This window comes from Gavialis gangeticus, unplaced genomic scaffold (assembly GCF_001723915.1).
Source record: "Gavialis gangeticus isolate Ggan-Ray unplaced genomic scaffold, GavGan_comp1, whole genome shotgun sequence".
Classification (NCBI taxonomy): Eukaryota; Metazoa; Chordata; order Crocodylia; family Gavialidae; genus Gavialis; species Gavialis gangeticus.
This window is the reverse complement of record NW_017729003.1, coordinates 4,188,156-4,204,155: the sequence shown is the minus strand read 5'-3', so window position 1 is coordinate 4,204,155 and position 16,000 is coordinate 4,188,156. Positions and strand designations below refer to the sequence as shown.

General features: G+C 38.4%; 1 protein-coding gene across 4 annotated transcripts in view; it reads left to right on the top strand.

The window, feature by feature from the left end:
* Window positions 1–16,000, top strand: part of PCDH15 (protocadherin related 15) — a 1,188,119-nt gene that overhangs the window by 514,293 nt on the left and 657,826 nt on the right. The window contains exon 1 of one of the 4 annotated variants that reach the window (XM_019507772.1): window positions 10,753–10,757. The exons of the other annotated variants lie outside the window; for them this stretch is intronic. The gene's annotated coding sequence lies outside the window, so the exon portion shown is untranslated. Of the gene's footprint in view, window positions 1–10,752; window positions 10,758–16,000 lie in introns of those variants that run through there. 4 annotated transcript variants of the gene reach the window in all.

Sequence of the window (16,000 nt, the reverse complement as noted above, 5' to 3'; positions counted from 1 at the left end):
TGTTTGGTATTTTTCTGGTTCAGTGATGGCAAAACCCCTTGTTGAAAGGAGTACTTCTGGGGCAGGGGAGGGCCTTCTGGTGACATAGGTCAGGGGTTAGGGAGTGAGACTTCTGGTCCCAGGATGGTGACCAGGGGGTGGGGCACCTGTCAAGGGGCAGGCCTACCCATGTAGCCCTCCATGGCTTATCAAAACTTGGTAAGCGGTCCTTTGCCTGAAATAATTGCCCGTCCCTGATCTCCAATCATGTGGCTTGCTTTAAGCTGCCTGATCATAGATCGGGTGAAGCGTATGTACACTGCTGGTGCTGGAAGCCATGCTGAAACCCAATCTAAATATACTACATTTACTAAATACTTCTACTTCTAAGAAGCTTGATAAGTGTAGCATATTAGTAGTATGGAGGGGCTTCTATATGAGGAGAGTCTAAAGAGTCTAGGCAGTTTAGAAAAGAGATGCTTGAGGGGGAACATAAGGGTTTACAAAATACTAAATGGTAAAGAGAAAGTAAACAGGGATTTATTTACTTTCTCACAATATAAGAAGTAGGGGTGATAAAGGCTAGGTACAGACATTACAGACTGTGCACTCAGCAGGCAGAAAGCGCTCTAAAACTGTAACTGAATAGATGTTCACTGCTCTTAGAGCACTTTAAAAATGGCAGATCATGCTCTGATTAACCTCTGATGGATATGTACTAATCTAAAGCTCTTTCTGTTAGAGAGCTTTATTGAACATCTGCACCAGGTCACATTGATGGTTAACTTAGAGCGTGATTGCTACCATCCCAGGTAGCATTGCGCAGGGCTGCTCTCTAGCCTTGGGGACAGAGCTCATTTGCTCTATCTGAGTCTGGACTGGCTCCACACCCTTGGCTGTCACTGACCCTAATTTATTATGGTCTCTGACTGACTGGGAGGGTGGGGAAAGGGGCTGCAGGGGAAGAGCTCTGGTTTCTTTCTTCCTGAAGCTGCCCCTGCTGGGCAGCGCCAGCAAGTCACTGCCTGGCCAGTTGGTGCTAGCTAGGCAATGGGGAAGGGGTCCAGAGTCTCTCCACACACACCACCCAGCCAGTACTAACAGTCACCAGGCTGTGGAGAAGGGTCACTCCAGCAGCCTTCTGAGAGGTGTGCAGGAGTCCTTCCACTGGCCAGTGCAGTCAGGCTTCAAGACCCTTCCCCCGCCCTATCACCAAACAGCAATTTTTTTTTGGTTTGCTCATGCTAACTTATAGCATTTTAAGTAAAGCATGGTGGAATGATTCTGCCAGGGGCTTTTTGAAGGTCTATACATAGCCAAAATGAAAGTAGCAGGGAGTACATTTCAAACCAACAAAAGAAAATTCTTTTTCACAGTGTGCAATTAGTGTAGAACTCATTGCAACCAGATGTTGTGGAAATTAACAGTTAACTAGATTTAAAAAAAAAATTGGGCAAGTACTTGAAGGAAAGGGGTATAGGATGTTGCCTCTGAATTAGGACTTCCTAAAACTTAAATATGAAATTCTGCAAGTGAGAGAAGAACAGTGGAAAACAACTGTGGTCATACCCAGTTCACTCTCCCTTTCAGCATCAGCCATCTCCCACTGTGTGACACAGGAGACTGGGGATGATGGTCTAACCCAATTCTTATGTTTTAATGTTTTTAGTATAGTACACCTCAGGCCTATCAGTGTACAGACCTAACTTATTTTTATATAAACTGATTTATATGTTAATCTTGGAGATGATACAATTTTCCTTGAAAATTACTTTATCATATGGTTTGGTCAATAAAAAAAAACTTAAAACATAAGCCTTAAAGACATAAAATGCTGCAAATAAAAAATGCATTTTCATTTTCTTGGTGCAATTTCAAGCCAATTCTCATAGTTTACGATTAGTTTTGTTTAATGTAAACCATTAAATTGGGTACATTTATATTGTGAAAGGACTGGCTTTCTGCATACTGGTATCCATACTTAATCTTGTTTTGGAGAAAAATTTTCAATACCCAGATTGCTCTTGATATATTCAGTGAAGACAGTTTGAATCTAGAATTATTTTTATTGAAAAAATTTGCTACAAGCATTTAAAGTGCTTTCAGCCCTTTAGTTTCCCAATGTGTGCCTCTTAAATCTGTAGTTGTAATGTTTTTTCTTTGGTATTGTCTTTCAGTTTAAGTGCTAGCAGAACTATTCCTGATGAATTTTATGAAAGGAAATCATTATTTAAGGTAGCCTTTACTCCTATTTGTATTAGTTTGTTCTTGCAATGAAAACTTGAATTTTTCATGACATTTGGGAGGATTTCTCCATCTTAGTAAAGAAGATTAAAGATCCTTTTGTCAGCATTTCTTATTTTTTCCTCTTGTACCAGTAATAATAACAATAACAATTTCAAGCTACTTTAGAAACAAGACAAAAGAATATGTTTCATTTATCCTTTGCTCTTCAGTTTCACCCTATGTACATGCCATACATGTTCAAGGGCTAAGAAGTTTCCATTTCCCTTCCTTAAGCTCTTTTAGCATCAGTAGCTGCCTATACACATGATCGGGGTGGGGAGGGACTGTTTTAATTAGAGCAGTTCCCTAACAGCTATTTTAATTAAAATGGATCACTGTCACATGTAAGTCCCCACATTTTAAAATGGCTTTGGGGTTGCTTTAACTAGAGTTAATTCAACAAGCTTTAGTTAAAGCACCCACACAACCATTTTAAAATCCTGGGGTAGGGGCTTAATATAAGTGATAGTGACATGATACTGGAGTGTTTTAATTAGATTAATTCAAATTAGAATGCAAATAAGCACATCTATAGGCAGCCAGTGATATTAACTGGAGATTATTTAACTAAAACATTTTTATGAGGTTGAAAAGTGCAAATTCCCTAAATTTACTTCAGCTATATGTACTCTTTTTAGTCTTTTCTGTGTAATGCTTAAAACATGCCTTTTTGGTATGTGGCATTCTTTTGCATTTGCATTCTCAAAGACATGCAAATCTTAGTCTGTCTTACGCTTTGTTGCCAGTAAAACTCTCCCTCTGGTATCATTCATTTATTTGGGTTGTGGGAGGACATAGGAACGTTGCAGTGCAAATTCTGCAAATACTCGAGAGGACTCTGTTTTGACCCCAATGTTTACAAATTCTAATTAAAACCAGAGTTATCAGATGAACATAGCAAATAGTAAGAGGGTAGAGATGTCTGAAATTGACAAGAATTTAAGTTACAATAGACTGACTATGTACAATTGGGAATCTAAATCATATTAGAAGTTTTGACACTTAAAAGGTAAATATGAATAATCTCTTATTAGGATACAATTTGAATGTTGTTTTCTCAGCTTAGTTTCTTGGTTTGGATTTATTCTATCTAGTTGTATTCCACTGAAATATTGTATATATTTTAATTCCTTTACAAGGATTTGTTTAATTTTTCCTGACTAAAATGTTAAGTTTATCTTATTTACTTGCTACATCCAGTGCAGTATGAGCTACGCAGTTGAAGCTTCCCTGTATGCTTTCCTTATTGTCTTTTTGCAGTAATGGATCAATGTCAGAGTAGCTTTACTGTATTTAATTATTTTCTGTATTCGAGACTTTATCCAGTTAAGTTTATTGTGTGAAGGATAGACAAGTTTTAGTTTATCTTATGCAAATAAAAAGCAAAATCAGAAGCCTATATATTAAAACAAAACAAAAAAAACCTTTGTATACACCTCAATGCCAGGTTTTTAATTTAAACATTGCAAGATTCTGCTTGTACAGTGGGCTGACTGACTAGTCAAATTTTCATTGTTAATTTGAGGGTAATGAGTTTAAGGAAACTGTTTAAGGAGTTTAAGAAAACTGTGAGCAAGTGGTATGTTTTTAATTTCCTGCTGCATATCTTGCTCATTGCTACACATGAGCATGATAAAAAAGTACTCTTTCTCCTTAAGCAACTTTCTGCATGCAAAGATCAGGTATTCCTGACCCTATTCTTGAAATAAAGATAAGTAGTGTTATTATAGAACAAAACAAATCTAATCACTAGTTGCAACACTCTGGAAAGATGCGTGGGAACTCATAATTTCCTTTATTTATTTCATTTTATTTTATTTCATTTTTATTTTTTAAGAACAATGGCAAGATTTTGGATATCATACTACAGAAATGTTGAAGACCTGTTTTCTTGGCTAATGGCATTATACTTGTTTTAGTTGTCAATATTTAATTCTATATTTTCAGTTTAATTATAAGATAAAATTATCACCAGATATTTCATAGATTTCATAGATATTAGGGCTGGAAGGGACCTCACAAGATTATCGGGTCCAGCCCCTTGCCCAAGGGACAGGAAGTCAGCTGGGGCCAAATCACCCCAGCAAGATAAACATCCAAGTATTTCTTAAAGGTATCCAAAGTAGGTGCTTGCACAACTTCTGGGGGGAGTCTATTCTAGACTCTGGAGATTCGGACAGTAAAAGAGTTTTTCCTTATGTCCAGTCTAAAATGGTCTTTCAGCAGTTTGTGGCTATTAGGCCTTGTCTTCCCTTGGGGTGGCCTGGTGAACAGACATTCTCCCAGTTCCTGATGCACACCCTTTATGTACTTGGCTGCCACCAAGTCTCCCCTGAGCCTTCACTTCTCCATGCTGAGGAATCTCATGCCTCTAAGCCTCTCCTCATAAGACTTGTTCTCTTGACCTCTAATCATGGATGTGGCTCTTCTCTGGACTCATTCAAGCTTCTCCACAACCTTTCTGAAGTGTGGAGCCCAGAACTGGATGCAGTACTCCACCTGTGGCCTCACCAAGGCTGAGTAAAGCTTGAGGATGACTTTTTGGGTCTTGCTTGAGATGCATCAGTAGATGCAAGCCAGAGTTTTATTTTCTTTGCTGTCTGCAGCATTGCATTGGTGGCTTATGTTCATATTGAGGTCAATCATGACCCTCGGGTCTCTTTTCCTTGTAGCGCTAGTGAGTGCAGCACTGCTGAGCCCATAAATATGATGTGGGTTTTTTCTCCCAAGGTGAAGCACCTTGCATTTCTCAGAGTTGAATATCATCAGGTTTTGATCCACCCACCTTGCAAGCCTGTCTAGGTAATCCTGAATCATCACCCTATCCTCTAGCATGACTGCACTTCCCCATAATTTGGTATTCTCTGAGAACTTAGCCAGTCTGCTTCTGACACCCGAATTCAGATCATTTATAAATATATTAAAGAGTACTGGTCCAAGTACTGAGCCCTGGGGGATGCCACTGGTTACCATGTGCCATGTTGACTCAGTTCCATCTGCTAGCACCCTCTGGGTCTGACTACACAGCCAGTTCACCCAGCCTTTGGACTGTAAGATTGTTGAGGCCACAGTTCCCCAATTTTACCATGAGGACATCTTGGGAGACCAATTCAAAGGATTTTTTGAAATCTAAATATATGACATCAACCTTTTCTCCTTTGTCCAGGTGATAATTCACCTGGTTATAGAGGGAAATGAAGTTGGTCAAGCAAGACCTACCCACAATTAAGACATGTTGGCTATGTCTCAGAATGTTGCCTTCTGTAAGCCTGTTCTTGATGGTTTCTTTGATTTTTCCAAGATCTTTCCTGGGATTGAGGTCAAACTGATTGGCCTGTAGTTCTCTGGATCTTCCTTCCTTCCTTTCTTGAACATAAGCAGCACACTGGCCTTTTCCCAATCTTCAGGAATCTCTCCCGAGTGCCATGAGTTCTCAAATACCTTCACCATTGGTTGTGCTATAATGTCAGCCAACTCTTCTAGCACTTTTGGGTGCATTCCATCCGGGCCAGCTGACTTGTGGATGTCCAGCCTCTCAAGCTATTCCCTCACAAGAGTATTCTACTCTTCCTATCATATTATGAAATGAGAGCTTAGGAAAGATTACCTGTTTAGAATGCATCAGACTCCCAAGTAGTATATTTTCAGTTTGTAATTATTTTTTCAAAGTAAAAACTACATTTGCAAGAATGTTTGCTATAAATGTTTTTCTTTGGCAAAATGCTGAAAAGCACTTATTCTCTAGTATTCAAACCAACTTAGATTTTTTTCAATTTCTCCTGCATTTTGTTGATTTATATGATGATAGTGATGTATATATGCTTGAATAGTGTACCTGCAATTTAAGTAATATCTCATTTAGTGGCTGTTTCCTCATACATACCTCTCAAGAAAATGTGTACAGAGAACAATATAATCGTAACAAGTGATCTTTTTTCTCCTTTTTTTTTTTTTAGTTTAAAACTTTAGAACTCCTTATGAGACCCGTGAAAAACTGCACAGTTTTTAAAAAAGGTTTATGTGTATATGTTCACTGGATATACTTTGATACTTCTTGCTTGTATCTTTTTAAGTGTTTTTCAGGGAAATATATATATGTGGGGGTTTTTTAATCAATAAATTTACTCGCTAAGCTATATGTATGTTTTGTGTTCAGTGCTTTATATTTTATATTGGTCTGTTGAGGCTGGATATGCTATCCTACCTGGGAGTGTTGTACATTCTAGGACTGGAAATCTCTGTTAACTTATTAAAATAACAAAGCTGCATTGTACCTTGATACAGGCAGATAATTACCTATTTTTAAAAATCTTTTTATTCTAAGAATATCACAAAATCCATTTCTGGCTAGCTATTTTAGGATAGAAATCAAAGACAAACTATTTAATTAAATGTAATTCAATAAATGCCATTGTCATCTTTTCTCTTGCATATTCTATTTTGGCAATCCAAAGCTACTGATTTGATCGGTAGTTGTCTAAAGTACGTAAGAGTCCCTGGAGAATGATGATTGCCTATTACACTTCAGTCAGTTGCTCTATGTCAGCAAAATCACTTCTGTCAGGATTAGAGGGTGTTATTCAATTCTAGATTCAAAATCACACTCAGTGATGTTTGTCTAGCTGATGAAATGTACAGTTCTTCAAGGTGACCTTTTTTCTTTTTGTCTAAACATTGCAATATATAATAATTTATGAAACAGGACCTGGCAAGACAGTGGTATCTTTCACTGTCTTCATACATTCTCAAAAGTTGGCTTTTACATTGCAGTTAAGGTTTTATATTTTAAAAGGAACTCTAAACTGCAGTTGGTGTTGCAGGTAATTTGTGGTGATACTTGGTGCAATTGAGCTACAGAGCTTAAGAGGATTGAACGTCCTGCACGTGACAACAGATAGATTATTTTATTTTATCTTGGAGCCAACAGAAAGTAGTGGGAAAGAAATGAGGATGTATGAACTATAGGGAAAACCATTTGTTTGATCACCTTTTTCTGTGGATTTCATGCCCCTGGTGTGGGGAATGGAGAGTGTTATTTTGAGATTATCAGGAAAATGTGAAGACTAGTAAGAATCATGTCCCCACTGCATTTACACATGAATCATCTGTCTTTATTTGTAGTACATTTAATGCCATGTCCATTCCAGAATTAGAAACAACTCTGACTCTTTTTTTGTCTATGCAGATTGCAATGCATCTGCTTTAGAAATACAAGGCTGGTAGGAACCTCCTGGTGTGTTAACTGCAGTCACCTGTATTTGAAGGCAATTATTTTCCCCAGTAATCCCCCAATTCTCATATAATTATAAGGCACAGCATCTGAAACACAAAGAACATCCAGTAACATACTATAGGCAAATGTAGGGTAAACGTATGGGAAAAGGACCATGTAGGGGACCATGTAGGGGAAACATATGGGAAAAGGACCATTCAACTACAGAGGAAAGCAAAAACAAACCAAAAAACAACAAAAGACAAACCAACCCCCCCTGCCAAAAAAAAAACAAAAAAACCCCAAAACCCCAGCCCTTGGCAATTTGGAAAAACACCTTTCTTATTACAAATTCAGCTATCAGTGTGACCCTGGACAGAAGAGCAATGCCCTCTAACCATGGAACACTGTGGGCGCCTGTATATGATCAGTGAGGCTGTTCTGACACTCTGTAATTCTAATTAATTAATTAATCGAGTCTGGTGCATTGTGGTAGTTACTGTACTCCATTAGACTCTAGTGTCTCTTGTATCGGCATCCCCGCACTGAAAAATGGCAGCGGGGGTGCTCTAACTAAAGCTTGTTCAACAAGCCTTAGTTAAAGTGCTCCCGACACCATTTTTCAATGCGGGGATGCTGATACACGAGATGTTCTGAATGCTTTAATTAGAGCGGCTCTCAGAGCCGCTCTAATTAAAGTGCCACCCTCCACTCCCGGAGCATATGTATAAATGCCCTGGTTTCCTAAATATCACAAGAGCATCAGCACACCACATTTGAAATCCTTAGCTTTGACCAAAATTTTGATGCTTTAGAGGAAGGCAATTCTCCACCTATACCCCGAAATACACAAACAAGAAAGAAGCTAACAAGTTTCTTTACCCTAAGTGGCAACAGAACAAAGCCCTGAACCATGAGATTATTAGTCACTTACACCAGTGATTCTCAATCAGAGTGCCAGAAAACCCTGGGGTGCCTTGAGATCCTTTCATGGGTGCCCCAGGGTGCTAGGTAATGTTAGTACTGTTAGGTGTGCAAACATGTTTCACAATATTAAACCCAAATATTGCAAGTAAGAGTTCATAATATTAAATACATTCTGACTTGTTGTTTTTCTGAATTCTTTGCAACAGAAAAATGTCATTACTATTTTTCCATAATTAAAGAACAAGCAAAAACTGAGATAGAGTGTTTTCCAAGGTGTGCCTCAAAATCAAGCAAGGAAGCCTCAAGTCTAAAAAAGTTGAGAACTTCTGTTCTGCATTATAAGAGAGCTACCTATATAGCTGAACCTGGAAATTGCAAACAAATGCCTTCACCTATATCATGCACTGATTAGTAAGCCTGAACTCCCTGTTCTTTCATAGCATCCCTTCTGTACACTTACCCTCTTAGATCTTAAAGAAGTTTAGCTTCCTTGACCCATCACTTTGCCTGAGAAAATAACATGTCTTTTCATTTCCAATTTAAATTATGTGTAGTAAATTGATAGACATTTAATCTTGTGGGGATGTTGTTTTTCTGCCTAAAGAACTTTTTTCCTTCCCTAATATTCCTTATACAAATATACTTGTGAAGAGTGATCGTATCCCATCTGAATTGCCATTTTGTTAATTTTAAATGAGACTATTTATTTGAATCTTCTCTCATAAGAAAACATCTTCATTCCCTTAACCATCCTTTAGGGAAATGTTTCTTTGAACTCATCTCAGTTTAAATTCTTTTTTTTTAACATTGGTGACTAAAACTGAATACAGAATTATAAATGTGTTCTTACCATTAGAATGGTACTAGTACCTCCTTGTCTGTCCTGCATATATCCCACCTAAAATAGCCTAGGGTTGTTAGCCTTTTTTCACATCTGAATCATATTGGTCATTCATGATCATTCTGTAATCAACCAACATTCACATCTAGTTCTTGCACAGTTATCTGTAGTCTAAGCGCTTGCATCTAGATGTAATTCCTTTGTTATTGGTTCCTAAGTGTATGGCTCTGCACTTTATACTGCTAAATTTAATTTCATTCTTATGTTTCCTTCCATGAGATTACTTAACTCTTCCTTTATAACAATCTGGTTCTTTTCTGTATTGGCAATTTCCCCCTTCCCTCTGCAGTTTAGTATCATCTGCAAATTTCTTGAGAAGACCTAGTTCCAGTACTAAGATTGCCTGTAAAAATGCTAAACAGGATAAATCCTAAGGACATTCCCTACAGTTTTTCACTGGTAACATCTCTTTAGTCAGATAAATCACCTTTCACCATAACCTGATGAAACCATCTACTTATGTCCCTTTAATAGCATTAAATTCCACTCTCTCCAGTTTGGCCAATAACTTCCCATGAGGTTCAGTATTCAGTCTACTGGATTCTTCTTATCTACAAATGTACTGTGGGTAGTTGCCATTAGGCACAAATTGAATGACTATGTGCATCCTGGAGTTTCCATGGTGAGTAGCAGTTATATTTTTATAGTCCTAGCACACCCTGTCCCCTAATGAGATGTATCTGAGTAAGAAGCAGAGAGAAAGAAAGGGGAGAAATCCTTGCTGCTGAGAAAAGCACCTCATATGTATTCGAATATGCAGTGCCTCCCACAAAATACAGATGGTGGGGTTGCTCCTTTAAAGCCTCTTAAATTCTCTTGTTAGCAGGTTCTCACTGATCATTGGCTTTTACATATTAAATTATAAAATGGAAATGTTTGTCCTGGAAAGAAAGAAAATACATTCTAAAAACAGTGCTGAGTTCCATAGTTTTTGAGACTTTATCTGCTGATGGGCTTAGAATCTAGAAATTGTATACCCTTAAGTTCTTTTCCTAAGAAAAATGATGTCTTTAACATTGTTCTAAAAGGCATTTTGGGAGGTGTTCCAGCTTTTCTAATGTCAGCAAGTCTAGCAAATTCCTTGCTGAATATATTTAATCATTCAGCATTTATCCCTTCTGTTATAAGTGCCATGGACAATGCAGATAAGAGCATCTGGGACAGTTAAATATGTTCTCAGTGCTTATTACTGATTCTGAAATTGGTTCTACAGGGCCTAAAGCTGCAGGAAGGTTTAATTAATTTCTTTTATGAAACTAATGCTCAAACTAAATTCTATTTGTTTGGGAGTTTTTTGTTTTAAGCCAAGAAATTCAAATGAAAGATAATTAATTTTTCAGTAACATACAATTTAGGTCTGTTAGCACAAAAAGTTACCAGCCTCTACAAAAAGGTAGAGCTGTGAGGTATTCCTGCAAATCCAAATCCACTATGACATGCAGAAATACTACTGTAAGTAAAACTTCATGTTCTAATGGCACACTGCAAATGCCCTGCTATGAATCCTGTTCCTCAAGTAAAACTAGAACTGAGGAATGTAAACACACATTTTGTTTCACGCACGTGCTCATGTGTGTGCGTGTGACTCCTTTTAATCACACCTTAGTGTCTCAGCCTTCCATAGGAATCAGTGCAGAGATCATACCTGAAAAAACTCATTATAAAATGCTAACCTTTGAAACTTTATTGCTTTTCTTTGTGTAGCCAGCAAAGAATTTGTAAAAGGTACCTATGAAGGTTATAATGTAACCACTAGGATAGAAATAAATGCTAATATTCGCTGCCCAATCAAGAGTATGTGTATAATATTCCCAATGCTATATGTACAAACAGAATATTGGAACACTTTGTATTACAATCACTGACAGTATAAATCACCGTCACAAGGACTAGATTGACAGTTTACTCTTAGGTTAGGTACAGACATTCCACATAAAGTGGTATGAGTGACCGCAAGCCAGTCTACACCCATAACCAAACAGAAGTTCAGTGCTTATAGACTGATTTCAAAATGCTGAAACCCAGTCTAAGATAGACCTGAATCAACATTGTCTCAGACTGAGCCAATTTATGTTAGACCGGTATATCAAACTTCTGTACCAGATCCCCTACAACTCAAGTGAGTTCACTGTCTGCTGGCTGCTTTGCAACTCCCTGATAACCCACCCTGGCAGCAAGGCATTATAGCAGCCAGCCCTCATTGGGCTGCTCCATCTAAGTGCCGAGCTGGCCCCACCTCTGGGCTCTCACAGTGCAGCCCCTCTACCCAGCCCCACCTCTTGCTTGTGGCCAGCTGTCAGCCCCAGATACAGTGGGAGCCCCAGCGTTGCTCCTCACCCATTCCTGCTCTGCACTGCAGGGGGAAGCTGAGACAGCATGCAGGTTCCTTCTTTCCAGCCTGCTTCTGGCTGGGAAAGATGGAGTAAGGGGAGGAGAGATGGGCAGGGAAGGAGGCAACTGTGCACCTCCACAGCTTCTCCTTGCAGCATGAGGTACAAGATAAGTTTTTCTATACCTTCAGGGTAATTTCTGATCAGCAGTTTTTTCTTTATTAATAAATACAAAAAATGCATCCTATTTTTTAATTTATATATATAGGATTTGGAATAAATGGTGATTCATTGGATGGCAGGTGAGTGCTTGAAACCAGAACTGAATAGATTTAAATAGATCTGAACTGAATAGATCTGAATAGATTTGATCTTGACTAATTTTCCAAACTAAGCATCTTTGGGATTGATTACTATAGGCTTTTTTAAATGGATAGCCATACATAAGCCAGAAATTAATCCTATTGAAAGAAGATACAGTAAGTACATTTAAGGGGGTCTTATTGCCATTGTATAAATGTAGCCTAATCAGTATGGTAATTGAATGTTTCTGCTATTGTAGGCATCTTTGATTCTGTATATTACTAAATGTCATGGTATTATATACAGAAATGATGGGACACATTTTTCTCTCTCAGCTTCAACTGAGAGAGAGATGTGAAGGGAACTGTTGATGTGTCATGTGGCTGTAGGCTTTGATGCCACTGTTAAGAAAACAGAATAGGACCTGAACAAAAAAAAAAATCAGATGACTACTGAGGTGGTTAGGTGTGTTAGTTTTAAGTCAGGCAGAAATAGCGTCAGGATGGTATCTGGAAACTAACTGGTTCAGAGAGGTATCAGAGACTTGGCATAGGCAACAACCTATTTAGTTGGATGCTAACTTTCATATACAACACCATACTTCATCAGATGCATATGACTGGGTAGGTTATAACCTATAAATCTTGTGCTTCTTTGAACTAGGTAGTGTCTAATGTGCCACCCTGTCCTACCCTCTACCAGATAACATTAGTGATGTAATTTTTTTTGTCTCTGGTCTGATAGTAGGAGTAGGAAGTTATGCTGTAAGATGTCTCATAGAGAAGCTACTTTGTTTTGGGAGGTGATGAGAAGAAAGTTTCATCTAAGGAAAGGCAGAATCAAATTGGGTGGGTAGCTGAGGGTAATCCTGATCTACAGTGTATAGTATGTTAAAGGATTATTTGAGTGTATTGGGTGGAAAAGTTATGAAGTCATGAAGATGTTGGGTCTTGTTGAAATCTGCCTCTTGAATAATCTCTAGAATGCCTGGTTGGGCCCCAGGCCTTTGGGCCCTTTTTACTGTAGACTTTCAGAGTATAAACAAAGTCCAGGCAGCACCCTTGATTTAGGACATTTAAACATACATTTATGTTTTTTCCAGAAACCCTTCCTGGGAGATGGAACATATGGTCACTTTGTTCCCCCAGCCTAATGCAGGCACCTTAGATTGGTTGAAAAACATCATGTCCTAGAACTCCAGCCATGTACAATTTTGAGCTACAGTGTTATCTTGACACACACACATTTTATACAGGTTTTATGGAAACAACATTGCTTGTAATAGCACCTGGAATGCAGAGATATAGACAGAATTAATAGACATGACATACATTTCCCTGCTTCAGTTTCTTCACCCATGGGTAGTAAATGTCAGGCTGAAGTAAGATCCTTCAAGGTGGTCCAGGTTCTTTCTCCTATTACACTGTATCTTCTGAAGTAAGAATTCCTTTTAGTTCAGCTTGCCTTCTCTGACCTTATGGTCTCAGCAGCTTAGCCAGCATGTCCCCTCACACTGTACCTTAATTATGGAAAGATGCTTGACTTTTTCTGTGCTGCTCTGTGAATCAGCTCGCATATTACCTAACCAATAACTTGACTACTTTGTTTGTAACTTTTTAATCTCCCAACTCAGATATGGTAAAAGTCTTGTCAGCAAAGGAGGATGCAGATAAACATTTCATTATGAAGCAATTTTCAGATTAAATGTTTCATAATATCAACTGGAATATACAAGTTGTGATATATACAGTTTGATTAGGGCATGGATTGGAAATAGCTGAACGGGGATTAGGGTGAAAAGAAACTCAGGGGCCTAGGAAAGGGAAGGTTGGATTGTTGAATAAGAATTGAACAAGGAGCGGGCAATGCACTTAATCCATGAGAGAGGAACTGAGTGAATTATTACAGTGGCATGAAAAGTTAAAATAGAACTAGAGTGGAGGAGGAAAAATTGGGACTAAACTAGAACTGTGAAAGCATCATGGAAAAAGCACTTCCTTTTCACCTGATTTTTAGTAAAATATCAGTGTTTTTTTCATGGAAACAATTCACTTTTCACCTACCTCCTTCCCTAGTCTGCCTCATACAGATGAGGGCCTTGAACATTTTTTAAAATATAATCAACATGAAAGGAAGGTAATGGTGTAGAGAGATAGATTCATGACTATTGCCATTAAATACTATTTTTTAAAAAGCAGTGAAGAAATTGTTTTAAACCATTCCTGTTCACTTCTTTTTTCCCCCTTTTTTTTCTCTTACTTTCCTCCCTTTGTTGCAAGAGACCTCACAAAAATTCCTCCTCTTGATGCTTCCCCCTCTCCCTCTTTTTCTTTGAAAACAATAAAGAAATTACCATTCTTTCTGTGTCAGGCTTTTGGGCTCATTTGTCAAATTCAATAAAACAGACAAAACAAAGATAAATAGCAGGGCTAAGCCAAGTCATGCTATTTTTGTCTAAGACTATGATGAACTTTCTCTTAGAGGAGAGCTGTGTGAAACTTTGCAGGACTTATTTCATTATAAGACCCCTGTAATTCATTTTACAGATGCTAGATGTTAACCAGTCCTGGTTGCCATATGTTGGCCAGTATGAGAGTTAGAAACTCCGAACTGTACAAGGAATGACGTACCTTCTTCACCAACAATACTCCCTCTCCTTGCCTGCCTGACCTTAAACAAAATTTAGAGCCCAATATACTGGGAGATTCCTAAAGTAGCAGTTAACAATGAATGATTAGGGATATAAACAAGCAATAGCATAACTTGGGGAGAGTGGGGCACAGCTGGGATACCAACACTAGGTGCCAATTCAAAGGAAACACCAGAATGGCAGCCCCCAGGGAACCTATGCCACCTACACCGTCTGTTTGGAGGAGCTTGCACCAAGGCATCAGCAGCTCATCTTGCCATTGCCATAGTGATCCCTGTAAGAGGAAGCCCTTTCTTCCTCCCATCCTCCATCTCCACATGCTGCCCGGAGTGCCAAGATTTAAAGTCATGTCTCTGTAAACAAGATAGTTATCTTGGAAGAGTGTATATTCAGAGTTTGCAGTTCATAAGTATGAATGTTCTTCCTGCAAGATTGTAGAATATATTATGACTCAAATCAAGTCTAAGCTTTAATACAGTTGGTAGATGTAAAAATAACACAGTTACATTCTAGATTTGATCAGAAGGCTTGGTGAATCATTTGATATAAATGCCTTGATAAATGTGGTAGTTAGAGCAGTACTCAAGTGTCTTATTTTCAATTTTGCCTAGTTCCATACCTGTGTTCTGAGTCCCTGTATCTTTTTCTTTTTCTTTTGAAAGTGTTGTTTGGGGAAGAAGAGAAAGGAGGGGTGGAGGGGAAAGAAAGTTGCAAACTACATACAAAATGTTCATTTAGTTTTTTAAATTAAGTTATTTAACTTTTCAGTCTCTGGTATACAGAATTCCTACTACTCAAAACAAAAAAAGAAAAAGAATGTGAGTTGATAGAGAATAGAAAGAGAGAATGAAATGATAGTTCAAACCTTTAAGGAGTATTGCTAATTTTTCTTTCTTTCTGATAGCAAGTTTATTTTGGTTTGTGGAAACAAAAGTGAAACAGGCTGTGAAGTTGTAAATGCCACTGACAGCTTGGAGCTGTTGTAGGCTAATATGAGATGAGAATAAATGATTTATACCAAATATCCTTTGTTCCTTTCCTTTCCTTTCATTCAGTTTAACATGGTAAGTGATTTAGAGCATCTAAATGATTTTGAGAAGAGATTAAATTAGTTATCAGTGCTATCCTCAAAATTCTGATTTTGCAGGGCTGTTGGGGGTATTTTGTGCTGGACTCTTAATTAAGCAAATGAGGGTATTACTCCTCTCAGAACCCAGCCCAGGGAAAGGATTTTTAAGGTGGCAGGTCATATGAATGAGCTCCCAGGGCAAAGCCAGCAGGGTGCAGAGAGCCCCAAGTCCGCAGTAAGCAGCCTGACTTGCAGGGGTCATGCACACCCCAAGTCTCTCCCAGGGTATGCAGTGCTGCAGGGAGTTCCCCCCACTGCACTTCTGGACAACCCACCCCAACAC